This window comes from Balaenoptera musculus, chromosome 10 (assembly GCF_009873245.2).
Source record: "Balaenoptera musculus isolate JJ_BM4_2016_0621 chromosome 10, mBalMus1.pri.v3, whole genome shotgun sequence".
Taxonomy (NCBI): domain Eukaryota; kingdom Metazoa; phylum Chordata; class Mammalia; order Artiodactyla; family Balaenopteridae; genus Balaenoptera; species Balaenoptera musculus.
The window spans coordinates 47,689,196-47,716,151 of NC_045794.1; the positions used below are offsets into that span (position 1 = coordinate 47,689,196).

The 26,956-nt window shown below is 36.3% G+C and overlaps 1 protein-coding gene across 12 annotated transcripts in view; it reads left to right on the forward strand.

The window, feature by feature from the left end:
* Positions 1–26,956, forward strand: part of SLC16A7 (solute carrier family 16 member 7) — a 169,965-nt gene that overhangs the window by 32,973 nt on the left and 110,036 nt on the right. For 6 of the 12 annotated variants that reach the window (XM_036866783.1, XM_036866784.1, XM_036866790.1 and 3 more), the window contains one exon: positions 23,633–23,730. The exons of 4 other annotated variants lie outside the window; for them this stretch is intronic. The gene's annotated coding sequence lies outside the window, so the exon portion shown is untranslated. Of the gene's footprint in view, positions 1–4,519; positions 4,748–23,632; positions 23,731–26,956 lie in introns of those variants that run through there. 2 more of the 12 variants (XM_036866780.1, XM_036866788.1) reach the window with 2 other exon arrangements.

Genomic DNA, 26,956 nt, shown 5'->3' on the forward strand with positions numbered 1-26,956 from the left:
GCTGTTTTTCTTTCCTTGCTCATAATTTCAGTGACATGTCTGTCTTCAGAGTTTCAGCTCCGCCCTCTAAGCTGGTGGTTTCTGAGCCTACAGCCCTTCCCCTGACTGATCCCTTGCTGCAGTCCTGCGTGGCCATTGCCTGTATGATGTTCTTCCATTCATACTGTGCCAGTATTTCAAATCCATTAATATCCACCCAGTCTTCCACACTGGGAACACAAGGTCCTTCTTGACATTTCTTACCATCTAGTACAACCACATTTTCATCAAACCCTTAAGACTCAAGCTATATCCTTGAATCCAACGTTTCTTCCCATTCTTGTTGCCACTGCTTTAGTCGGTAACTTTACCATCTTCTACCTGAACTACTCCGCAGTTCTTCCCTGCACTTTGTAATTCTCCCCATTGCCCTCAAAGCAATTTTACTGAAAAACACATCTGATCATATCTTTCTCATGCTTAAAAACCTATAGAGACCTCCCTTTACTGTTGTGATCCTTAGCCTTCCTTTTGCTGTCAAGCACCATTGTATGTTTCCAGTCTCGATTCCTGCTCCTTCTGAACAAGCATCCAATGATTCAGGGCCATCGTTTGCTACATCAGGAATCATACCTTTGAACATTCTGCTCTTTGTATCTGAAATGACTTATTCTTCTTCTCCAACTGAATGTCTTTCATGCCTCAGTTCAATTCTCATTTCCTCTATGAAATCATGCCAGAGTCCCATAGGAAGCATTTATTGCTTTCATAGGAACTTAATCTACCCCTGCTGTAGCTTTTATCACATTTGACTGTAATTATATGCTTATATGTCTATCTCCTCCACTATGTAGTGAGGAGAAAAACACATCATTTCTTTGTGTGTGTGTGTATATTTTAACCCAGCACCTAGCTTAGGGCCTACCATATGGGATGTCCTCAGTAAATAATAACTGAATAAATAAATGAATCAATTAATTAATGTCCCACCCAGCATTCAGATTAAATTTTCCCATACTTAGGTTAGAGATATAAATAACTTTTTAAGACTACATTGATTCTCAAAAGACTCTTCTCTATCTTCATTTATATAACAATTTGTTTGTTAGTTGGTCTACTTACCTATTTATCTGTCTTAGCTCAGGCTGTTATAATAAAATACCATAAACAGGTGGCTTAAACAACAGACAATTATTTCTCACAAATCTGGAAGCTGGGAAGTCCAAGATCAAGGTGCTGGCTAATTTGATTTCTGGCATGAGCCCTGTTCCTGGCTTGCAGATGGCCATTGTCTTGCTGTGTCCTCCCATGATGCATGCACACGTGTGACTGAGATTGGGAGCTGGAGCAGGAAAGGGAGAGGGAATAGATAGATATGGTTTTCTGGTCTCTTCTTATAGGGGCACTAATCCCATCCTGAGGACCACCCCACCCATGACCTCATCTAACCCTAATTGCCTCCTAGTGGTTCTACCTCCTAATATCCTCACATTGGGAATTTGGGGGGAACAGAGACATTCAGTCCATAACATTTTTCATCTAACTGTATCTATCTGTCTCCATTTCAGCATTATACAGTGATAGAACAATACTTGGAGAACTCAGATTTCTCAAATGATAATCAAATTTTCTATCCAGAAGCTATATGCTTAACTATTAAAATGATATGCTCTTCTCGTACTTGTTTAAAATATTATATTACGACCAGTGTACCTATTACATATGAAACTACAAAAATTATCTACTCATAAGTAATAAAATGAAAGAAAATAAATTCATTTTTATGAGCAACTTTAAAGTGGAAGTAGTTGATGGTATTTATAAGTTGTTGCTATAAAAACCTTCTGCTACAAAGCATTTAAGAATGTGTGCCTCTGTAGAATTTCTTCAACTTCAAATTTTATTGTCATTTCCCAAATATGCTTATATGCCTTTCTGCATCCAAACTTTTGATCTCTGAATTTAGTATATTTTCTTTTGCAGTCTGTATCTATTAATATTTAGCCTGTCCTTCAAGGGCAGTTCAAATTCCACCCTTTTCAATACTGCCTATCCTGATGATCCCAGCTAGAATAATCTGTTTTCCCTTTTGAATTTTCATAGCATTCCCTGATTGAATAATGTTTTTGGAACTCATATATTATCTTACTTTTCAACTTTCTATGCATTGCATGTAAACTTTCTGAAGAAAAACATGTTTACACCTTTCTATGCTATGCAATAGTCACTAAAGTGTCATACACCGTAGGCCCAAATCATCAATTGTTGAAACAAGGGACAAAGGAGTGAGAACTGGATTAACTTTGTGGGAATTGTGATACCTCATGGCTCTCCCAGACTTCTCTTTTTATACACCACTGATACTCCAGCAGAATGATGGCTCCCTGCTGTGGTCTCTTTCCTTGACGGGGTGCATTTCCTCTTTGGGAAGCTCATAGTCCTTGCTTTACCTTGAACGTTATTATGCTTAACATCAAGTGGCCTATATTGGTTCACTAGTGGAACACTTAAAATATGAGCAGATTTTCTGCCTTTCATAGGTTAAAATGTAATACAGAACATTCTTCAGATAGCAGTATTTTGACACAGTTGGAAGATAATACTTAAGAAGCACTGTTTACCAGTGTTATGAAAATTAGCACCTTGCTAAACCTCTTCGGAGCTGTTTCCTTATCTGCAAAAGGCAGGTGGTGAAACCTCTCTTAGCAGGATTGTTACAGCTGTTGAAAGAAACACACATAGAGGTTACTTGGCTTATACTGGGTGCTCCTTTCTCCCAACTAATGGCTATGGACTAAACAGTGAAAATGATTCTTACTTAGCATAGAATCAGCTAGCACTATGAGAAAACTTAACATAGTAGTTTTGTTACCTCGAGTTTTGAAAGTTATGTTTATGGAATATACATGCATTTAATCTTCAATGATTTTTTCATGATAACTGTTTCGTAATAAACTTGTAAGATCAGAATTGCATCTTTCCAGGTGCTAGTTAAACATTAAGCTAATTCTCTGATAAGAGGATTAAATGATTAAAATCAGTGGTTTCTTGGTATCCATGAGGGAAAGCCTTCAATTTCCTTTTTGTCAAATCACATATTTAGAAACTAAATATATAAGACATTTGTTTCGAGGACAAATAGCTGGGAAATTTGATTGTATGTGTATTGTATCCTTTTTCAATAGAAGATATTTATAGCTATGTATTAATTACTTAGGTAGTCAGTTTATTTTTAGTTAAAATTCAAAATTAGAAATTTTGAATTCAGACTAGTTTTAAGGTTGAGGGTGAGGTAGAGAGTGATGGAAACGTGTTTTCATGCTGCATCAGTTTGGCTTCCTGAAGAGTTTGGAGTTTGACACACTACAAGGCTATTTCTTCAGCTTTTATTAGGAATTGGATTTATTTTCTTCCTGAGTTTAGGCTCATAGCTCAGGCAAAGACATAAGCTCTTCTGCTGCTAGAACAGGTCTTTGGGAAGAAAATACATTCCATTCTGTGCTTTTGTTTATAGCAAAATGTCAAGTCAGTTACCTACTGAACACAAACCTCAAGAATTCTGGGATCTCAAACTTGAAATAGATGGACACATCTGCCAGGAGAAGAAAATTGGTACTGGATTCGACAAGGCCTAGTAACGCAGTGTTATATTTAGATTCAGATAGCCAACAGGAAACATTATGGTTCATGCTATTATGTATTATTGTATATAACTGCCTCGTTGATCCAGTTAAAACATATATTGAGTTCTCTACATGTTCAAAGCACTGTTCTACATAGAGGTTCTCGGGAAAGTAAATATAAAGAAAACCTGATTCATGACTGTAAGGAGGTTAAGTCAGTGTGTGTGTATTTGTGTGCATGTTTATATGTGTGGGTGGGGGAAGGTAGGTCAGGGATAGGGAGAATTAAAAAGGCAAATAAATGACTATAGTGTAATATAAGGTACAGAGAAAGATACACAAGAGAGAGAAACAGATCTGAGAAGGGAGGAGTCACATTTTGATGGGAAGGTACCCTTGCATCTGCGCCTTAGAGGTAAACAGGGTGAGTGAGAGATGCACCAGCAGAGGGAAGGCTGGGGCCTAAGTACAAAGGCCAGGAAGGAAAGGGTCGAATTCACTGAACTTCATTGTAGGCTATGTGGATGGGAGTAAAATGGATTAAAGCTACATGGTAGAATTTGGTATTATTTCACTATGAGAGACGTTAGATTTAACAGAGTGTGATTTTAAATTTGTAACCTAAAGTGGAAAAGGGAGGGAATCATGTTTCCAACCCTGATCTTCTTTAGATTCTTTAAACCAGTCTGGGTTTCTCAGCCTCAGTATTATGGGTATCTTGGATTGGATAATCCCTTTTATAAGGATGTTTAGAGGCAACCCTGGCCTCAACCCAGGACTGGGATTAAGGGAGGCAAGGGAGGCAGGTAAGCCATGGTTTTAAGGAGGCACTCACTCCCAGGGTCCTGTGAGCTTTAATCTTGTGTCTGGGTGACCCTAAGGGTGAGTGAGTGCCTCCTTAAATTTTGAGCCCCAGGCACCTCCCATGCCTGCCACAGTCCTGGCACTGCCTCCATCCACTAGAAGCCAGTAACACCCTCCCAGTTGTGGCAGCCAAATAAGTCTCCAAAAACCTCCCAGGTTAAGAAACACTGCAGTCTTAACTGGAATAACTCAGCAGATTTCTTTTTCATTTGTAAAATGCCAAGAGGAGCAGCAGCCAGCAGTGTGATGGAATTCCACTGAAAGGTAGCAACTAAATACAGGTACAGTTTGGGCTGAGACACACTTGGGGAGTAAGATTTGAAGAGAGAGCTGTGGGAAGAAGCTGCTGTGATTAATGGGCTGATAGGCATTGGCATTAGGAAGAGACAAGGGTTTGTATGAAAGTTACCTGAAGGTGAAGGATCCATTCTGCTGTTAATAATATACCTGACTTCTAGGCCTTGGCTGCACTGAAGAATAATAATTCTGCTGTCAATCTTGGGGTCGATATGACAAGACTTCCAAGTATGTTTTCCTGGTGCTCATACAAATGCTCAAAAAAAGTCTACAGCGTGCTTGCACTTTATTTTCTTTTTACAAAATTAGGCTGTCTTCTTGGTTAATACGTCGCTGTGCTTATGTTTGCTGTTATCAGTTCTACTCTATTCTGTTTTCTTGGGCTCTGGGGAAGCTGTGGCACTTGGTATTGTGCAGTTTGTGCAGCGTGGTTGCTAAGATTGCAGATACATCAGACCCTAGTGGACTACTAACCATATGAGTTACTATGAGATCACAAAGGCACGTAATATTGTGTGTATTTTCATGGTAGGGGTTAAATACAAGTGATATGGTTAATTAATGTTTAGCAATAGAGTTTAAAGCCTGAAATTCCAGGTGTCTCACATTCAATAATGTGTCAACAGCACATAGCTCCATATATTTTTGTGGCACTTAACCACAAAAGTTGGTATGTGATAATAATAACAACAGTTGAGTTTTATAGCTCACTAACATCTACCAGGTAGTGTCCTATGTGTTTTATTTGCATTTATTGTTCCAATAACCTTTGGTGGTGGCTAATATTATTATCTCCATTTTATGGATATGGAAACTAAACTTAACCAGTTTCATTAACTTGCCCACAGTCATACGGTTAGGATCACTTGATTCCAGATCTGCCAACTCCTGAGTACATGTTCTTAAATATTGCTTCAGGGCTGCCTGTAAATGACCTTGTAGGTTGTGCAGGGCACAACTCCAGGTGTCCGCATACACATTGTACACATTGTGAGTGCTCCAAGACTGTCCTGGTAGGTGCACACACAAAGAAGTGAATTCTAATGCTTTTAAGTGTTATTTACTTTTACGTTTTTATTGCATGGTATACAGTGAGAGATGGGAACCTGGGCAGGGATTTCTTTCCCTCCCTCCCTCCTTCCTTTCTCCCTTCCCCCCTTCCCCCCTTCCCCCCTTCCTTCCTTTCTCCCTCCCTTCCTCCCTTCCTTCCTTCCTCCCTTCCTTCCTCCTTTCTTTCCAGCAAGGACATGCCTGGATGTAAATTCCATTGAGGAAAGGAGGGAATTCAACTAAAAGGTTGTTTCTTGCCTATTGTTATTTCCCATATTCTAGTGCAGCTAATGCTCTTAGGAGAATGAAACTACCCCTTTAGAAGTCCTCCTTCAGGTAGTGTTAGTGAAAATTGTATAATGCCACCCATTCTTTTTCTGAGGCCTGAGGCTAGAATATTCTCTCACTATTATTTATTATTGTCATGGAGCCATTAGCTCTTGCCATTAGAAGCTATACTTATACGAAAGGCGTTACAGCTGGATATATGTGCTCCAAATTCTCGTTACATGCTGCTGACCTCTCCCTATAAATCTCAGCTTGGAGTTATCAGCCTTCTACTTGTTGGCTCTAATTGGAAAGTTCTCTGCTATATCCAGGTACAGAATGTACTATCAGAGCTTGAATTTCTGCCCCTTATTAACATTGCCTTTGTGACTTATTTCCTCAATTCTCCTTCCATTGGCAATCCGGCTGAAACAAATTCCTCAGTGTTATATACAAAGTGAGCTTGTGGTAGAACACATTACAAATCATGCAGTGCAATAAATGAGAGCACAGTCTAATACTTTTTACCATTAGAGAATATTAAAATGTCCTTTACTAATTAATTACTTGCACAGCATTTTTTCACTTAATAATTTAGAAATAAATTCATGCATTTTTCAGCAGTTTGAAACTCATTTTACAGTTGAAAATCCAAGTGTCAAGTATGCAATAGGAAGTTTCATGAAGAGTTTGTGAGGAGTTGTGTTATAATTTCCTGAAACCTACCTACACTTCAGATGGTTTCTAATTTTATGGATATGGAAACTAAAGACTTTTGTGTAATCCAGAGGTGGCAAAGGGAATGTTTGTGACTTGATTCATCTATCCATCAGGAAAAATATTTCCTGAGAGAATCCTTTAGATTTCCCATATATTTAAGCTGGTGAATTTTCCGATGGTGTATCATTATATCCTTTTTTTGAAGTAGGAAGCCTATATACCATACTTAGAAACTCTTAAACACTCAAACATTTCTGTTCTAGGTTCTTTACATATGTTAATAATGACATACTAGAAATCAGTGTTACTCAGAAAGATTCATCTTAAGTGCATACTTAGAAGTATTTTTGTCTTCAGTAGATATTTAAATATTTAAACAGTTACTTCTCAAATTTCAATCAAAAAGCACTTACTCTGAAATAATTGTGTAGGGTATGCTGAATGTGAGTTTTGTTCTCCTTAGGTTTTAATTTATTTTTTCTATTAAAAATTGATTAAACAGTCTTCAAATAAATGAAGCTCAAGCTTCATGAGGCCACGAGGTAAAATGATCAAAACTGTATAATTTCTAAATTAAGATCTATGTAGAATTATGATACTTCCAAGAAATTAAACACGAATACTTCCTTTTTCCTCAAATGAACTTATTTTCCCTAGCATTAATATCAAGAAACAATCAAATAGGACAAATTTTAATTTAGAAAAATCTTCATTATTGAAGTTTGAGGTTAAATAATCATCCTCTTTTTGCTAATGTATGGAACAAAATTTTTCCAGGCCTTTTCTGATTAAGTTATTCTACAGAACATTTAGACTATGTGCTTCTCTTATATTTGGTGACAAAACATGTGTACAAAATAGGAATTTATTATTGGATGTTGTTACTTTCAGAATTATAGGGGTGCTGGGCAAATTCAGCTGAAGAGACAATGGGTATATTAAAAGATTAACTGAGGCATATTAAAATTCTTAAGAATTTGAGCAAAAAGCTATCGGAATTAGCACCAAACCAGAAGAGGTTAGGAGTGCTCCACCAACAGGAGCCTAGGAGACACTTTTATAGAGAAAAAGCAGAAGCAAAGTAAGGAAGTTGTTGGCTGGCTACGGCTTACAGCCTATTGGCTGCTTGTGATTGGTTGTCTTTAGTGTTTTGGTTTCATAACCATGAGGCACTTACAAGCATAGATTTTGGTTTGCGTACATAGACCTCCACAGCATTACAGCCACCACAGTCTAACGGCCTCCCTGTTGAATTAATTTAACAAGAAGTACCCACTTTGGATATGTATTATATTATGAATTTGATTGCATGGATTTAAGAGAGATTTCAGTTTTCATGTAGCATCAAACACACTGTGTTAATCCAAATGTTACTCTCTGAGCGCATAGACCTGACATTATTTTTCAGATAATATGTAGATTGTGAGAAAATAATTCCTGATTTTGAAAACTTAGAAAATTTTGTTCCTATTTCCAAAATGGATCTGTGCTAGTCGAGTACCACTGACCTCTTTGCTCATTTCTTTATATAGAAAATGGAGACCATGGTTAAGAATAGTCAGCTTTGGGGCTTCCCCGGTGGCACAGTGGTTAAGAATCTGCCTGCTAATGCAGGGGACACGGGTTCGAGCCCTGGTCTGGGAAGATCCCACATGCCGTGGAGCAGCTAGGCCCGTGAGCCACAGCTACTGAGCCTGCGCGTCTGGAGCCTGTGCTCCGCAACAAGAGAGGCCACAATAGTGAGAGGCCCGTGCACCGCGATTAAGAGTGGCCCCCGCTTGCTGCAACTAGAGAAAGCCCTAGCACAGAAACGAAGACCCAACATTGAGCAATCAATCAATGAATAAATCTTTAAAAAAAAAACAAAAAACCAGTAAACGTAACATTTAAAAATAAAAATAGTCAGATTCTACCTTTTGAGTATTAAAGAAGAAACTATCACCAAGTCACACCGCTCAATTGTAAATGTGGTCTTTTCTGGTTTAGTAGAAAGGTTATCTTTGTTTCAACCTCAGATTGCCCTTAGTAAAGAAGCAGCTTCCATTCTGATCTTTTTGGGTGCACATTGGAAGACAAAGGAAGAAATGTGTCACAAATATTAAAAACTGTTAAAAGTGCATAAATTTAGGATACCACTAAATGTTAATCTGTAATACCCACATAAATGTCTCGGGCTCAAAGGACACTAACAGAATGCATTTGGGGACAAGAGAATTTTTTCCCCAAATACTTTTAATACAATAATAATCTGATATTTTATAGTGACTAGTCATTTCCGCCTCTTTGCCTCCCTGCTCTTTTATCATTCTATTTCTCCGTTTCCTCATGCTTCTTTCTGTCTTGGCATTCCCCTAAAAATAGGAATGTATTCTATTATCGTGGTCATTGCCTTTTTTTTTTTAAGTTGCCATTATTTTCCAATCTTGTGATTCTTATTTTATAGGAACTACAATTCTGGATGGAGGAAGAATTTTAAAAATAAAGTTTTTAATAGTACTTCCTTTTCTGTTGTATTTCAGTGGGTTAATAACTTTTTCTGAAAAAAATATAATTGATAGTGCTATGTGTTATCAAGTGCTAAGCTGTCTGCAAGTGGTATATCATTTTATTGTTTCAATGACCTATGAAGTATTTCTATTTTGGAAAGGAAGAAACTTTGACTTTCAGAAGGTTAACTAAAATTTCCAAATTCACATAGCTTGTTAGTGGTTGGCCCAAGAAAAGACAGATCCTGACTCTTAATTCTTAAATATTCTGCAAGTAATTCTTGGATCTCTTAGAATTAAGCATTACTTAAATAGTTTCGCAGTACATCAAGTATAAATATTGAAACCTCTTCCATGATAATCTTTTAGAAAAAAAAGTTTATACGTTTCTAAAAAAGTGTACTAGAATCTCTGATAGCTGTGTTTGCTTATAATTAACATAGGAAACATAGTATTAAGTACTTGTATGAATATCAAATTATAAGAACAGCAAAAGTATTTTCATGTGTTCATATTTCTGTACCTTATCTATTAATACATGAGTTGCATTATACCTTGGTTGTTGACATGATCTGAATTAGCATAGTTCTGTTTTCAGCTTCAAATACTGATTTAGTAGTTTGCAATCCAATCCAGTTTTTATCTATCATTGGGAAGTATCAACTCAGTAATACACACCTGACCAAATTTTATAATCCTTTAGGCTCATGGGCTCTGACCTTGAAGCCTTTAAAAAATATGTTGGTTTTGTTTTCCAAAGATTCTTAGCAACTCCAAGACTTGGTCCAGGATTTGAAAGCTAATTTTTCATAATGCTCTTGCAATTCTTACCGTCTTTCTTCGATTTTATCATTCCCTATCCTGGAAATTAGTCTTTAGTTTGCTCTGTTAGTTTTTGTTTGCTACAGTATATTGTTGTGCTCCTGTCTTATTCCTCCTCTTATAATGTTCTTACAGATATTACTGTTTATATGCAATAAAACAAACACAAAAACAACCCAAAACTACAACACAAACTCTTTGTGATAGTGAGGGAGTTGAAACCATGCTGTATGACCAAAGTGATCTAGGAAAAGACAGTGTTGCCAGCAAAGAATGGCAGCCATTGTCACTGGCTCATTCTCATCATGGGCTTAAAATTCACATTTCTACTTACAGCACCATCAGCAGATGCTAACCCATACCTCAGCCTTGTGCCAAATTGAAATGCTTGTAAGGAAACTCAGAAATACTGCTAGAAACGAAGGAGGCGTTAGACTTACGCAATTTGTAATCAGACCGAAAGGAAATTTGTGATTTACTCTTTGTTTTTAATATTTGACTTTTGGGGGAGGGTGGATTTCATGATTGCAACTTATACGTTCTATTTAAATTTTGGTGACTGTCCCTTTTTTGTCATTGGAAATAATATGTTAACTTGAACTCTGCACTCTGACAGAAAAAAACACCTTAGAATTTCATTTTTCCAAACATGGAGATTGTTCTTTTCATCTGCTACAAGAAATTAAATGACTGAGATTCTGAAAATAATGTAGTGCTTTCTCTAAAATACTCTTGGATTCCATCTACCCAAATAACACAAGGATCCATGCCACTGTTGGCTACTAAAGCCATTTATCATGCCAAATGTTTGCAATTGTGTAGGATTTATTTCAATGATTTTTTTTTCTTTTTTACCATTTGACTGACAGATGTAATGAAAGTCATTGGCAGCCCCTATCAAAAACAAGTGCTGCTGTGTATTAACAACTGAAAATACCCCTTTCATCTTGGCAACCTAATAGAGAGCCTGATATTCTAAATGTCTTCTCAAAAAGAAAAAAAAAAAAAAAGAAAATTTTAAAAAGAATATTTTGGTGCTTAGGCAAAGTCTCCTCAGAAACCTTTAAACTTCTGTTGTACAGGTTTTTTGAGAGGAGCCGCATGTATGAAAAATGACTTACATGGGCAAATTGAGAAGTCTAAAAAGGTTTCTAGTTGAACAAAACACTGAGGGCAACATTTGCATAGAAAAATTTTGGGTATATGTTTGTTTATGTATTTATTTATTTTTACAGTTGACCCTTGAACAGGGGTTTGAACTGCGCTGGTCCACTTCTACAGGGATTTTTTTCAATAAATACATACTAGAGCACTACACAACCTGTGGTTGGTTGAATCTGTGGATACGGAACCTTGGATACAGAGGAACTGCGGGTACGGAGGGCCGACTATAAGTTATACTGGGATTTTCAACTGCATGGAGGCTCAGCGCACCTAACCCCTCTGCATTGTTTAAAGGTGGATTGTATACACATGTATTACTTGAAACAATCTTGTATAAACTCTTTAAGCTTTTTCTCTGCCTTTAAATCAGAGCTGTGGTAGCTGCCAGGATACGTTGTAGTCAAATAGCACACACAAAGTATTTACTTAGGTAAATCTGTATCTAGCACCCACCTCGTCCATCTCAGAGGCCTTCCCCAATCACATTAGCTAAAAGAACCATTTCCCCCAACCCCTTATTCCTATGATACTTTTTAAAAAATTTACCTCATACAAAGCAATCCTTTTAATTTGTCCATTTATATCCCCTACTAGGGCAGAGTACATTGTGTGTTGATTTGCTGCCAGATTCTCCTGAGTCTGGTCTTATACTTAACATGCATTCATACAGTATTCATTCATTCAAAAATAATTCTTAGTACTTACTTGTCTTGAGATGGGGAAAATGTGACGAACAAAAAAAAATGAAGTCCCTGCCATTATGGGACGCAAAACTCTTTGTATTAAAAAGTAAATTTTTTTGATAGTTCCAGATTTATTCTATAACTGTGCAATAGTTTCTAGGGCTCTTATTATATATGTGTCAGAATAGAAATAAAGCTAGTCTCTTTTTTTTTAATGTTCCCTTTATAACTTTTCTTCCAGGGAGTCACTTTAGCATGGGTAAACATTATCAGTTATCATTGTTTCTTACTTTCTCCATTTCTGAAAAGACGGAGCCAATTCCAATGCTTTTCTATAGCCTAGGGCTTAATAAACCATTATCGATTGTGCTTTCCAATGTGCGTCAGTTTCCCTTTATAGAGAGCCTTTCTGGCCTTTTCCTAGGTGTTACTAATAAGGCCGTTTAGAGTTTTGTTTGGTGGGAAGATGTGCAGTAATACTAATAGTCCACCGTTTTGGAATATCAGTATTCTATCCAAGTGACCTGAAACACTGAATAAAAGTCTAACAAAACAGACGTTTCCTAATGTTGCTTTAAATGGTATTAAGAAAAAAATGTTTGAATTTACAGATTTTTTTTTAATTAAATTTATTTATTTTATTTTTGGCTGCGTTGGGTCTTTGTTGCTGCATGCGGGCTTTCCCTAGTTGCAGCAAGCGAGGGGCTACTCTTCATTGCAGTGTGTGGGCTTCTCATTGCAGTGGCTTCTCTTGTTGCAGAGCATGGACTCTAGGTGCGCGGGCTTCAGCAGTTGTGGCGCAGGGGCTCAGTAGTTGTGGCTCGCGGGCTCTAGAGCACAGGCTGAGTAGTTGTGGCTCACGGGCTTAGTTGCTCCACAGCATGTGGGATCTTCCCAGACCAGGGCTCGAACCCATGTCCCCTGCATTGGCAGGCAGATTCTTAATCACTGAGCCCCCAGGGAAGCCCTGAATTTACAGATTTTTAAGATTGTAACCTTAATTTATTTTAACTTAAACACAGTCTAATATAAAACCTTTCCTACCCATTTTTGTGCTGGAGTAATACTTTATGAACTAATGTTACAAGAGTTGCAAAAGTTGCTGCCTTAGCGTTTCCTGTATGAATACACTGTCATTTGTTTCTTTGCTTCATACTGACCCTTGGGCCTGGAATGTCCTTCCCCTTTTCCTTTTAGTTCACTGGTTCCTTTCTATCTTTTAAGAAACATTGCTTTTTCTAGGATTCTGTCCCTGTCCTTACTTACCTGAGGCTGGTTAGTTATCATAAAGCCATGCACATTGTTATTTCTCAGTGTTTTCATAAAGCCATGAGCATAGTTATTTCCTTTATCACATTTTTCATAATTATTTATTTCTAGCTTTGCATCCCCTAATTAGTCTGTGAGCTCTTTGATACTAGAGACTTTATCGTGCTCTGGTTTGTAACAATCTAACCCAACAACACAGGGTCTGGCACATAGATTGTCTCAGACTTTTCAGGTGGCTATAACAAAATACCACAGACTGGGCAGCTTATAAATAACAGAAATTTATCTTTTATAGTTCTGGAGGCTGGAAGTCTGAGATCAGGGTGCAACATGGTCAGGTGAGGGCCCTCTTTCAGGTTGCTGATTTCTTGTATCCTCATATGGTGGGGGAAGTGAGCTAGCTTTCTGGAGGCTCTTTTATAAGGGCCCTAATCCCATTCCTAATAACCTTCCAAAGGCCCTACCTCCTAATACCATCATCTTAGGTGTTAGATCTTCAACATAGAATTTTGGGAGACACAGACATTCAGAACAGAGCATAGATCATGCTCAGTATATGGCCATAAATGGATGAATAAAAATTAAGGATTAAGATTGGATCCAATTCTTTGTGCAGACGATAGAGCGCCTCAAAGAAGGTATAGTCCAGAAGGGAGAATACAATTCAGCAATGATTACTTTTTCCATTGTGATAATGGTTGAAGTTATGAAATATAGGGGCAATAATGAAATGAAAGTTGACTAGGGAAGAGCATGCAATTTAGGCCAGAAAATTGAACTGACAGTGAATTCAGATTATGGTTATGGGGACCAATTGAGAAGGATTCTTGAATGATTATGAAGAATTTGCAAGGAGTGTACAGAGTAAAGAATGATGAAACTTAATTGAAAATAACTTGTTGAAACTTTATAATAATTGGGAAAATAGACACGAAGGTGTTGGAAAATTCATTTTAATGCTGTAAATTATTGATGAAATATCACTGCTAGCATATGCTCAAAATAGATTTGTGTTGTCAATTTTTAAAAGCCCTTGGATAATTTAGATTAATATAATTCACTTAAAATCTATATAAAATATTAATAAGTGACATTACCCACCACATTAAGACCTTGCTCCATGTCATGGGCTGTGCTGCATACTTTTGTATGCATTATCTTTAATACTTAATCCAGTGCAATTGTTCACATTTTACAGATGAGAAAACAGAGGGTTAGAGAGTTCATTCCACTTGTCTTTGATCACACAATTCATTAAATACCAGATCTGGCATTAAATCCATTCCATTTGAATTGAAAGTTTGTGCCTCATTACACTACACTTTAATATATGCCAATGAGTCTCTGAAGCACGTATACATTTTCAGCATGAGTTTAAAGTGTCAAGCATAAGTGTATATAATTTAGTTATCTTTTATGTGGTCACTCATTCATTCATTTATTCATTCATCAAACATTCATTGTCTCTCTAGGCACTGAGCAAGGTACTGCATATAAAACACATTTGCATGCTCTTTTGGAATTTATAGTGGAAGACAAAGGCATTTAGAAATATAAATAACTATGTAATAACAATCTTGATAAATGCTATGAAGAAAAATACAGTGCCTTTTGTTAAGTAGATTACAGAGCAGGGTTCACATGTACTTACTTTCCTGTGGGCAAATGTAATTAGATTTACAATATAGCTTACTGTAACTCAAGAAGATGCTTAAAATAGCTCTAGATAAGTGGTACCACACCAATGTAATCAAGCCGAACAGTTTGAAAGCATTGCTCTTCCAGCAGTCTTTCGACAGTACAAAGGGAATTTTGGTGAATTGAAGAAAATTGTGATGTTACACCTAACAGGTTTTGAAACTTTGCCAAATGTCATGTCTGTATTTCAGCTTTGGAAGGTGACTTTGGAACTATCTCTACAATGACCTACATCTGTTCACAGAAGATAATAAATATCCATGAAGATGATTATTGCACTGCCCTTTAGAGAGCAGTATCTATCCTGCTGCAACTCTGAGTATGTGGGAGATTTTGAACTAGAAATATTGAGAGAGTATTCTATAAGTTTGAATATTTGGCTTCATGTATTGCTAACATTTGGCATAAAATCTAAACAGCAGTAAAACAGGAGAATTTATACCTAATAAAGCTGAATGGCCAAACTAAAACAAACAACCAAAAACATTTTTAAAAGGCAAACAAAGCAAGGCAAAACAACGTGAAACGTAACCAGATGTTAAAAGCAACTTAGGTTCTGCCTTTATTGTAGTTCAAAGGTTATGACAGCCTAAATTTCAGTTTCAGAAGTTACCTTAGGCCTGTGTTATAATGATGTTATAAGTAACTGGCACTTAAGGAATTTGTGAAAATTGCAGAAAAAGCAAAGTCAATGATCTCTGTTGTTTTTTTTTTTCCTCACCAACAAATGTGTGTTGTAGTTTGACTTTTCTTTCTGCCTTCTCCGTTCAAAATCTTTTCATAAACTGATGGAAAACTGGTAATTTCCTGACAGTTGGAGGTACTTTTGTAATTATCTGTAAATCTGAAAGGCTTGAGACTCTATTTATTAGCTCTCAGGGAGCCATTGAAATGCTTTTCATGAAATAAGTGGAAATGTATGTTAAAGATAGAAGTTAAGCAAGAAATCCGATATCATAATTGAAACTCATTGTCGTCTATCAACTCTAGGTATTGTAAGGCTTCCCTATTATCACCTTTCCTGAGAGTTCCTTATCCTGTCAGTACTTCCCAGTATCCTCTCCCTTGTCTTTCTTTCCTCCTCTCACAAAAGAGGAATTGTTAAGTTGGGTCTTGAGGAATAAATAGGAGCTTTGCTAACAGAAAAGTGAGAAAAGGACTCCTTGATAGGCACTGACTTCTACCAAGGCGGTAAAGACATGAAGGTATGAAACAGCATGGGTTAAGCTGAAAACTGAATTAATTCAGTGTTGTTAAAACATATAGTGCAAGGGAAGAAGTGACAGTAGAGGAGAACGATGGGGGGAAGGGGTCAAAACAGATGACAAAACCATCCAAGATCAAGAACATATCGTATATTAGGTGAGGGCCTATTTGGTGACCAGGAAGGGGCTTACCTCTACTACCAGGACAGGAGGGAATGAATGAAGGACTAATAGAGATACAGAAATGTGCACAGATAAGAACACATTGGTGAGATTTCATGGCTGGTTTAATGGTTTTCATTTTCTTTGCAAATAAGAAGCCTGGTCAACCACATGTGATGACAGAGTGGTTAGGAAACTTGAGGAGAGGAAGCTGTTTAGAACTGTATTGGAAAGGAGAGGAAGGTACCAAGAGGTGTGAAAAAAGCTTACTGAAGAGGCACTGAGAGTCCTGCTAAAACTGAAATCTATGAATGTGTATTGGCATCCATCTGTGCAGTTAATTTATTTTTTTAAAGCTCTACTTAGTACTCTAATTGTAGGGCCCATTTTGAGTTTGGAATTTTCAGGTTCCTTGTTGCCAGAAGACAAAGTTGACCTGAGCACATTGATGATTATAGATGATATTAATATTTAGTGAGTGCTTAATGTGCTAGGAATTATGCTTAGTACGTTATGGACATTGCCACATTTATTCCCCTCTTTCCTGTGAAGTATAAGTATTATTCCCATTTTAAAAAACAAACTGAGAATCCTGTTAAGGAATTTTCCCAAGATATTTTACCAATGAGAAGCAGAACTAGGATCTGAATGAAGATCAACATTGCAGCTGAGTAGAAAAAAAATTGAGGATAAAAAGCTCTAATAGTTTGGGAGAAGATATAAGTGTCAAAGCAGTGGAAAATTTCAAGGAAATTCCAGGACAGAATTGATGGAAATAAGGTTTTTAGTGTTGTATAAAAGATGGGAAGCTAATTGGGAATTGGAATGTCAATGTTTAAGACTCCAGTAGTGGGGGCTTCCCTGGTGGCGCAGTGGTTGAGAATCTGCCTGCCAATGCAGGAGACACGGGTTCGCGCCCTGGTCTGGGAAGATCCCACATGCTGCGGAGCCACTGGGCCCGTGAGCCACAACTACTGAGCCTGTGTGTCTGGAACCTGTACTCCGCAACAAGAGAGGCCCTGATAGTGAGAGGCCCGTGCACCGCGATGAAGAGTGGCCCCCGCTCGCCGCAACTAGAGAAAGCCCTCGCACAGAAACGAAGACAGACCCAACACAGCTAAAAATAAATAAATAAATTAAAAAAAAAAAAAAAAAAAAGACTCCAGTAGTAGAAGCATTCAGAGTGCCCATTAGCTTCAAGTTGGAAGTGAGTTACTGCAAGGAGAGTAGAAGTGGAGGCTGTGGATTCTCTGGCTAGGTTATTGATCACAGGGCATGATTATTGATCATCAGTATTGATTATGGTGAGACTTTGGAGTGAAGAGAAGTGGATTTTGAAGAAATGATCTGAAGGATGATAAGTTTTCAGGATGATATAGCTTGATGAAATGAACTTAAATGAAGAAAGATTTCTTTGTATGAGTTGAAACAGTAATGACAATAAGATGTAGAGTGGAACTAGGATTATGGTGAGCCTCTGTTCTGGACCTAATGGTATGGAATTAGCATGTATTCAAGAGGACTCAATTTAAGTCAGGTCTTCAAGGAGAAAAGATCGTGGAGAGAATGCAATGTCTAGGTTAGGAATAAGGAAATTTATTTGAAAAAATGGGAGCTCTAGAGGATACAGTGAAAAATATGGGGAAGGACATCAAGAGGGGTGGGGTAGGGTGGAGAGTATGAACCAATAGGAAAAAATACACAGTGTAGTTGTGTGAGTATGAGACTGAGAAAGAGGATTAGTGATGAGAGGAAACAGTTAATTTAGGGCCTGAGAGTATGAGAGACAGAGGCATCAGTGGAATTTGATGGCTTCAAATTTGTAAATGGAGCTTTGGTTTAAAGGTGTTTCGCTATTTTGATTCCAAATAGTGCCATGATTTGACTTCAACCACATTAATATTTGAGCTGAGTGTGGCGCTGTCCAAAGTTCTGTAGGTGTTGAGCTGATGGAGGTACCTTGCTGGTCAGTCGTTCAATATAAGATTTGGATTAAAAATAACTGGATTTATGCTTCTGGTTCTGTCACCTGCTTAATAATATTTTACTTAAAAAATCTAATACTGATATTAGTACATATTACTTAGGCATATTTTTCTAATATTTCACTTATTCAAAGCATCACACTGTATTAATATTTAGTGTTTAGGATTGTATATCATCATCTTTTGATTATTAGGACAGGTTCCTACTTAATGATGTTAATTTCTGTTGCTGTATTTAAAAACAACATAGTCTTACCTAAGCACTTGAATAACTGTAACACAAATTAAGAAATATAAATGGGGTCTGTAGATTTACTTTTTCCAAAATGTACGGAAAAGAAAGGTGGCTTATAGAAAATAAAGGAGATACAACATCATCAAGTGGATTTTCTCCAAAAATTCATCAGATTTTAGCACTGGAAGTGTTTCTACACGTCACATAGTCCATCCACTCATCAGTGCAAGCATTCAAGGTCTTTTTTTTTTTTAACATCTTTATTGGAGTATAATTGTTTTACAATGGAGTGCTAATTTCTCCTGTATAACAAAGTGAATCAGCTATACATATATATATATCCCCATACCCCTCCTCTTGCATCTCTCTCCCACCCTCCCTATCCCACCCCTCTAGGTGGTCACGAAGCACCAAGCTGATCTCCCTGTGCTATGCAGCTGCTTCCCACTAGCTATCTCTTTTACATTTGGTAGTGTATATGTGTCCATGCCACTCTCTCACTTCGTCTCAGGGTCTTTTTATGAAAGATATATCTTCTAACTGTATGGTAGTTGTGGAAAGAGTGAGCAAAATTGAGGTTGGAATGTTGGCTCCTGCCCCTAAAATTGTGTAACCCTGAAAACTTGGCTTCTCCAAGCCTAGTGTTCCCTGTTCTATAAAATGGGAATGCTAGCATTATCAAAAAGTAATGGAGAGGATTGCAGCAGCCCATTTAACTTTTAGACACCTCTAGCTATCAGAGGTTATATTTACATGGAACAAAACTCTGTCTCTCTGTATTTTTCTAACGTATTTGCTGTACTTCAACTTCCTGGAATTGCATTAGGAAGCTGAAAAATCATCTTAACACTAAGTTTCACACAGAGTTTAATTTTTTATGTTTATGCAGCAACCTGGGCTTTGACAACTCAATAATAACAATGGTTTATTTTCCCCAAAGATAAATATTGAACACCTAACATATATCAGGCAATGTTATGTGGAAGCCCCCCCCCAGGCAAAATCAGTCATCAGAGGAGTCACATATATCCCAGGAACCATCTGCTTTCATGTCCCTGCTGTGCTCAGGTGCAGGCTGGGAGCAGCCTGTGGGAAGTGTGAATTCTGTGCAAATCCAGCAATGGGTTTCAGAGCTCAGCAGATTGTGCCCTTGGTCACTTACACTCCATCTAGCTGGAGGTCTTGGAAGCACATTGTTAGGGACACCACATCATACGTGTCCACCCTAATCATATGTAAAAATAATATTGCTAAAGGGTCTGGTGTACACTTTGTTTCACAGAATAAAAGATAAATGTAAATTTGGCTGTAGGGAAGACAGCAGCTAATAGGAGCTCCTATACGTTTTGCTTTCTTCACATTTCCCCATGCCAGCCCCCTCATAGCCACCTCCACCTGCATCATAAAAGTATGGTGACACCAACAAGACAAACTGATTAAGATATGCTTTTGCAATGTGGTTTGGCTTCAACCTTCTTCATGGTTAATTTTCAATACAATACTTAAAGAAATTATATTTGTTTTCAATACTGATCAATTTTCTTTCATTTTTGACTTCTCAATTATCAGGCTGGTGATTTACATCTCCATAACAAAGATACGTGAGCAAGAATTGTGCATTCGATATTTTTGCTGAAGTTCTGCAATCACAAATTTCTGTTCTTCTGTCTTTCACTTTATGTTTATTCTAAGATGGTTTAAGTCATTTCCTTGAATTATGTAATTTTGTTGTACTTGTTTACAGATTTTAGGTTATACTACTTATTAAGGAGTGCAATAGAATTTCTTGAAGTCGGCCATGAAAATGGCTACTTACAGTAGCTGTAGATAGTGTTCCTGTAGTTGTATGTTACAAGGTTTTGGGGAATCTTCCTCCTGTGACTTTCAAAGATCACCCTTTGAATAAGAAGGACTTATTCTTTAGCTTTGTCCTAATGCCTTCACATTCTACAACCTTGGGTCAGTCAGCCCCTTATCAGCTGATGTGATTTTACATTTTTGCCTTGATCATTAATCACTCACTTTAAGTTCTCCTTTTGTAATGTTTGCTATTTGCTTCCAAAACAAACATGCTTTCTGCGCTTGTGAGGAAAGGAAAGGAGAAAGAGATTTAAAAGAAAATAGTAGGTGGGTTCTCAGTTATTTTTTGCTTTATTGCTGATGCTAACTACTGTCATAAAGTTTGGAATTATGATTGAAGTATTCATGAATAATTCATTCAAGGAACTTTTTCTTAAGCCCTAATGAACACTGAATATTTCCAGATATGATTGGATGATGCTATTAAGTTAAAGGGGAAAACTCTCTCCTAGGAGAGTAGGTTTATCTGCTGTTTCTTCTGAAAATTTGAATGTGGTTTCCATAGTACTAAATATTCTTTTTAGCTCTACTATGTTTTCTAAAATAGCTTCTTATTTTTGGAGGGTTTTTTGTCCATTTTGTCAAATATATCAATAAAGTTACCTATTTTAACTAATGTAATTTTTAATTTTTATCACGCAATAGGTAGTAACCAACCATGTGTAAACATGAATGATATATTTTCCTCCTCTACATCACACTTCTTAGCCCCTTTAATAAGAACCTTTATAAAAGTAAGATCGTGAACCCTGGGTAATGTATTTTAGTTGCAACAAAAATTCCTAAGTTAATTAATTATGAGATGACTGTACACCAGACATAGAACTTCATGACACCATGAAGTATTAAAATACTGAAATAGCTGCTGGTTCCTTCTAAAAAGTATGGCCATTTAAATCACCTAAATAATGGCCTCTGAAATTACAGAATTAAAAAATTATATTTTTTCTACCTGATAATTGGATAAGAGATTGGAAATTAATATAACCTTCCAGGCGCTGAGAGATTCCTGGGTTTTTTTTTACTTCCTTTTCTTGTTTATGTTGATTTTCACTATAATGGATCAAGGAATTTCTTTTAGCTTCTGGACTTTTCTAGAAGTGCGCTAAGTTTTGGGTATTGGTTTTATAGTAAGGGACCTATAACACAAATTGTTTTTTTCAATAAGTAAAAGCCTTTGTCAAACTTCTCTGTGATTTAGCCATGCACGTTTCCAAAGGTCACATATACTAACTTTTGTACACGGTGAAGTTTACTCAGAAGGTCAAAAGGCATGCCAAAACAAATAGAAAGCATTTTATTTCATTTTAACTACATCTCTTTTAAAAAAAAAAAAGTGTTTATTTAATGGATATGATCACATGACTGTCAAATTAGTCCTTTCTTTTTTTTTTTTTTTACACATATCAGCTCACAAGCACGTACCTTTTAAGGTCTGTGGCCTGTTTCTGTTTAAAAAAAAAAATAATAGTAAAAGTACACAATAAAGCAAATGAGAAAACTTTTGCTGCCCTATTTTTCACAACAAAATACTGTAAATTAAGATAATTCTGGTACTCTGATGTTCTAGAGTCAAATCAGGGAATTTCTAAACTCAAACTGTTAAAATAAGTTTACAGTTAAGATACAAAGGAAAAGAAAGAAAACTTCCTTATCTCATTCTCAAATGTTAGTAACATTATTTTATCTCACATGAGAATCAACATATGAGAGACATTGCTTTTGGGGCATGGGGTAAATAACGTAATTATGCAGACAAAAGTGAATTACTCAAATAATACCAGTATATCATCATATCTACGCATGAAATGAATTCAAAGTTATGTATTTCAGTGGTAGTCACTGAAGCAAAAACTTAAGTGTAGTAAGGTGTTATGTTCTTATAAATTTTACTTATTGTGGTATAATAATACCAATAATTTTGTAAAATATATTTTAATATTGATTCTAAATTCAAATAAATTTAATTGTCACTACAAGGAAGTTCTTCACATGTATTATAGAATTGACAAATTTTTATGGGATATTTACTAAATGAGACAGTTATATGTGCATAGTCTGCTTTTTATAGTCTTGGAACTTCCACAGTAAGCAGATTGACTGCCAGTGTGAAATTCCTTCCGTTTTAGACTACAATGACAAAGTTATCCGGTCAAACCGGGTAACATTGCAAGTGCTATCTCAGTGACATTGTATTATCTCTGTTCTCTCCTCTTAATCTTTGCTCCTGTGAAATGTATTTCAATAATCTTTGCACTACACCATACTCTGTAAAACAATCTGATTTCTCTGGATCATATCTAAAAGTTGATTAATTATATTGGTTAATAATAAGACAAATAGGACTTATGTACATAAATAAATGTCATATTTTTCAAGTCAGGAATAAGCAAGGATCTAATATTTATTCATCTATATAAACTAATATTTTTCACTGTTTCAAGTACCAACTATTAATAATAATAATAGTTCTTATTATATTCTTCTTTTTCTTCTTCTTATTTTGTTGCCAAACACTATGCTAGTATTTTACAAAATATTAACTGACTTAATTTAGTAGTCCTGATTCTGAGTTAAATACTACTACATCCCCTTTTTTTTCCAGGTAAGGGGATTGGACAGAGAAGTCAAAAACTTGTCTTAAGGTCTATACAATGAAAGAACATACAAAGAATTGATGGTCAAATTTTGATGATCTTTTACAAATTTTTCTGATTTATTGTTAGAGCTTAATAATCTTACTGAAATTCTCTTCAGTTTTCAAATTAATACATTTATGTAAATAGCCTTAATGTATTTATGTAAAAATTTCAAGTTATTGATTTATAAACATACACATACACACACATTTATTTATTATCCTACCAAAAGTGGAAAGAAAAGTCTCGCAAAAGTTAAAGACAAGTTACTGTTTGTTTTGAAGTCCTAAATACTTTGGGCTGAAGTGAATCTCTTTGATGTTTCCACAGGAATTCCTCTACACTTTGGGAAATATGACTTAGGACAGAAAATATAAAGGCACGCACCATAGTTATGACGGGTTAGTGGTGATATGAAGTAATTTAACTAAACAGTCTGTCCATATCTAAAGAGGGCCTTGAAATAAAACCTTGGAGATTTAGAAAAGGCAAACAGCAATTTCAGCCAGTGCAATAGAAAGCTACATGCTATCAAGTCTTTCAGAGATGGAGTTGGATACCTTTTTCATTTTTCTTTTTATCATGCATCTCGATATTTAGGTGATTATTCTTTCATTCTTTTAGGAGTCACTCTTAAGATGTGATGCTTTCCTGTGAAACCTTAGACACAGGAATCTTGGAAACCAAAGGACTCTAGGACTCTGTGCCAATAGAGCTGCTTTGTGAGTACCCTCAGTGTATAATAACGTTTTCTTCTGTCTGAGTCATTCTAAGTCATGCCGCTTGTGGAATTGGTGGATCTTAATGTGAACGGGAATGTTAGCTTGGCTGGTGTTTAAGTCCATTTTCAAAAATAGAACGGATTTTAAAGTTGGCACTTTAGCTTTTAGTCCTTCTATGAGTCTATATTCTGTGTGATCTTGGTCAAGAGATTAAGCTTCAGTTTCTCTGTATATAAAATAGAGCTAAATATACAGACTTCCTTCACTGAAAGGATATTATAAAAGTAGTAAATGATAAATTTCAATAATAATAATTATATTATGTTATTATTACTAATATGAATGCAGGTTTTAAAATAAAGGTGGAAGCTTTAGGTATATACTTTTATTATTATCTTTGTCATTTGCATCCTTTAAAAAATAACTATATTTTGAACAAAAATGCTTATGTGGGGAGTTCTCATATTCATATTTTATTTGTATTGATACATAGGCTTTATTACTCACAAAGATTTAATCTAACTTGACCCTCAAAACAATCCTGGTGTAAAGAAGGTCAGGGGTTATTATCCCCACTGTGCAGATGAGAAAACTGACCCTCAGCACTGTCAGTGTCTTGTTCAAGACTGTATAACTAGTAACAGAGAATCTGAAGTCAGATGTTCTTATAACCAGTCCATGCTCTTTTCAAAAACTATATTTAATTGGCCAAATTTCCTTTTTGCATTTGGATTGCTACATACTTTATATTATAAGAGTATTGTGATAAATTTACAAAGTCGTATCACCTGTTTGTCAAGAACAGTTCCTAGACCAACTGTATGGTTACATTCTGCCTTCATTCTCACGTTCATGAACACATCTTCGTATGTCCAGGTGGTAGGCAGAATAGTGGCTCCCCACATCCTAATCCCTTCACCCTGTGAATGTTATGTTGCATGGCAAGGGAGAAGTAAGGCTGCTATTCAGATGACCTTGTGATTATCCTTGATTGTATGTACGGGCCCAATGTAATCACCAGGGGCCTGAGAAATGAGAGAAATAGCAGCGTGAAAAGGATTCAGCCCAGTGTTGGTGGCTTGAAGATGGAGGAATGCAGCCACAGTCAAGGAATGTTGGTGGCTTTTAGGAACTAGAAAAGGCAAGGAAACAGATTGTTCCCTTGGCCTCCCACTAACACCCTGATTTTAGCCCAGTGAGATTTCTGACCTCCAGAACTATGAGATAATAAATTTGCATTGTTTTAAGCCAGTACATTTGTGGTAGTTTATTACAACACCGATAAGAAGCTAATACAACCTGACACTGTGAGATTAGGTGACGAAGCTTGAGAGTAGAGTGCTTTATGCCAGGGTGACTGAAGTCAGTCATGGGGGAATTTGCCTCTTTGATGTGTTCATTTTTTTGTCCCATGCTAAGCATATAACTGTTGAAGTAGGTTGTAATATGCCATGTGGTTCCTTTTGGATACATTGTTTACTAAGGGAACTGACTTGTCCTTGCCTATTCCTTATGAGTTAAGAGCACAGACTATGGATCCTGAGTATATGAGTTCACATCCTGGCTCTGATTCTTACTACAGGCATACTTTGTTTTACTGCACTTTACTTTATGGAGATTCCCAGATATTGCATTTTTTTTCAAATTGAAGATTTGTGGCAACCCTGCATCAGGCAAGCCTAGGCACCATTTTTCCAACAGCATTTGCTCACTTTGTAACTCTGTGTCACATATTGGTAGTTTTCGTAATATTTCAAACTCTTCACCAGCAAAATGATTACAACTCACTAAAGGCTCAGATGATGATCAGAATTTTTTAGCAATGAAGTAGTTTTTAATTAAGGTATGTACATTTTTTTAGACATAATGCTATTATTGCACACAATAGACTGCAGTATAGTGTAAACATAACTTTTATGTGTGCTAGGACACCAAAATATTTATGTAACTTGCTTTATTTTGATATTCGCTTTATTATGGTGGTCTGGAACGGAATCTGCAATATTGCTGAGGTATGCCTGTAATTATGATCTGCCAGAGCATTCGACTTTTCATCTGTGAAGCAAAGACAGTAAAAAGCATCTTTTTCATAGGGCTGCTGTGAGAATGAACTGTGTTAATTTATGTTATGTACTTAGAACAGTACTTGGCACATAGTAGGAGCTATATAAATATTAGTTATTGTTATTATTATTACTTTTATTCCTTAAATACTGTATTCTCTAGAGTCACAGTCTTTGTTTTCATGGATAGACAGGAGAGTGTCCAAAATCTTGGGGGGAATGCTTTTGGGGTAGAAGCATTTTAATGAAACTAAATTCTGTCAATTTCATAATTTATTATCTAACAGAATTTTAAAAAATTATATATATTTGATAACTAACATTTAATATATTTTAAAATAACATATTTTACTTTTCTTTTTTCTTTTTTTAATTGAGGTATAGTTGATGTACAATATTATATAAGTTTAAATGTACAAAATAGTGATTCACAATTTTTAAAAGTTATATACTCCATTTATCATTATTATAAAATAGAGAGATTAAAATCTTTTACTTTTAAATAACTCCCTTCCTTGTCTGCTCTCATTATCACAAACATGTAGATGGGGCAAATTTTGCATATTCTATAATAATTCATGTCATTTGTCTTTCTATTTTAGGCTCTATTGTGAGTCTTTAGGTTTGTTTTGATGTCACTGTTTAAGCATGCAAATTTCTTGGTGCTAAGAAAAGTATGCAGCACCCTGTAAAAAAAGGTCTTAGATTTAAAAAAAATACTTTGCAAGTGAGAAAAACCTAGTCTGAATTTTCAGACATTCTATGAAGAGAGGAGCCTCTGAACTGGATGAACAGAAATTGCTACTTCATTCACTGTGTCTGGCAGTGGTGTGGTGGATCTTCTAAAGGCCTGGTAGGAGCATATATTTGATTACCTTTTTAGACTGTGGCCACAGTAGCTATATTGCAAGGCGCAATATATTAATTAATTCAGCCAACATATGTTACACATCTCCCAATGTCAATAGATAAATGATGTCTGTTCAAGGCTTTCCCAGGACAGTGGGGAAGAACCGATGATCCCTGAAATAGCATCGTTTCTAGTAGTAGAGTTAGGCAGGGATGCAGGATCTGTTTATTCCATCTACCACCCTACACACGGAGGCCAGTAGCAGCATGCCATGATTTCTTACATAGTTTTTAATCATGCATTGTTCTTATGG